The following is a 1,393-nucleotide window of genomic DNA, read 5'->3' as shown; positions in this document are numbered from 1 at the left end:
ACCAATATGTAAAAGTAATAATTGCTGATTCTGAACACACATCTCACATGTCCCATTTTGTTTTCTGAATGTTCTGTTTTATTATTATTATTATTATTTTGTTTGTTTGTTTCTCCTCAAAAATGTTTTTTCAAAGAGCACTTAAGATTTAATGTTGGCAGTAAGAAAAGCTGAAATTTGCATTTTAACAGCATGCTACCTGTCATATTCACTAACCAAGTCAGGTGATAATGGGGGATTGTCCCTTTGTGTGGGATTGCACTTTCTGAACTGACTAGTAATTGCACCTCTAATGAGCTGTTAATTACCCATAGGCAAAGTGCAACAGAAATGAAGGGGGTGGACAGGCTCTTATAAAACTGAAGTATTGCACTACTCAAGAAAAACAGGAAAAAATTAGGCATTTCTAGATCTGCTCTAATAAACTGGAATGAATTTTGAGTTAGTTGTACATAGATGAAGGAATCAATTTTCAAACCGTTGACTTCTGGAAGATTCTGTGCTTTGATAAGTTATTTTTGTTTGGATAGTTGTCTGTTTTGTTCTATGCTTTTCCCCAAGTAAACCCAAATATGTACCATGCTTGGAGTGTTTCTGATCTGCTTTGGAGCATAGTAACTTAACCTTTTGCTGTTGTAACACTAATGCAGAGTGTGGGATGTGGTGATTTTGTAGGGTGAAACTAATTCCTAATCGGAGAAACTCAAACCTACAAAGCTCACTGCGTGCTATGGTCAGTCCTTTGTTCTGTAGATCCCTTCTTTGTAAATAAAGTCTCCATTCTGTTCATCCAGTCTGTTTCTTTACCCATAGGGTGAGTGAACATGTTTAACACGCAAGAGAAAGTGTGGAGTTATTAGGGCCGCCTGTCTTAAAGCACAGACTGAGCAGTGGTATAAAACTCCCAACATTAGCAGCATCCTGTTGTTAGTCCTTTTACCTTTGGGGACCCACTGTATTTCCCACATGCTTCGTGGCAGCACTGCTGTACATGCATTGCTGTGCCTTCATCATATATGGTTTCCTTTCTATGCTATCATTTTACAGCTTGAGATATTGTGATTTTGTTAAAGTTGCTGCAAACTGTACCCTTCTTTATAATACATATTCATAGTAGCACTGCATGTTGTGACCAGTCCTCTGATCTGTGTCTTCTTTTGTTTAAATGAAGCTTCCATTCTGTTCCTTTACCCATAGGGTGAGTGGATTTGTTTAACATGCAAGAGAAAGTGTGGTGCTACCAGGGCTCCCTGTCTTAAAGCACAGACTGAGCAGTGGTATAAAACTCTTTCATGAAACCTCAGAACTGTTGTGTATCCATCTTAAGATTAGCAGCATCATGTGGTCTTGTGGAATATTGTTGATTGTCATCTACTTTCAGGATTCCACTGTA

The 1,393-nt window shown here is 38.1% G+C and overlaps 1 non-coding gene across 1 annotated transcript; it reads left to right on the top strand.

Moving 5' to 3' along the window:
* The first annotated feature begins 791 nt into the window (after positions 1-791).
* On the top strand, positions 792-913 carry LOC122793866. Its single transcript, XR_006363583.1, has one exon. It is a non-coding gene; the product is annotated as a small nucleolar RNA U109 (small nucleolar RNA).
* The last annotated feature ends 480 nt before the right edge of the window (positions 914-1,393 follow it).

This window comes from Protopterus annectens, chromosome 2.part0, assembly GCF_019279795.1.
Source record: "Protopterus annectens isolate FY-2018-M chromosome 2.part0, PAN1.0, whole genome shotgun sequence".
In the NCBI taxonomy this organism is placed as follows: domain Eukaryota; kingdom Metazoa; phylum Chordata; order Ceratodontiformes; family Protopteridae; genus Protopterus; species Protopterus annectens.
The sequence above is the reverse complement of the archived record's forward strand: the minus strand, read 5'-3'. Positions and strand labels throughout refer to the sequence as shown.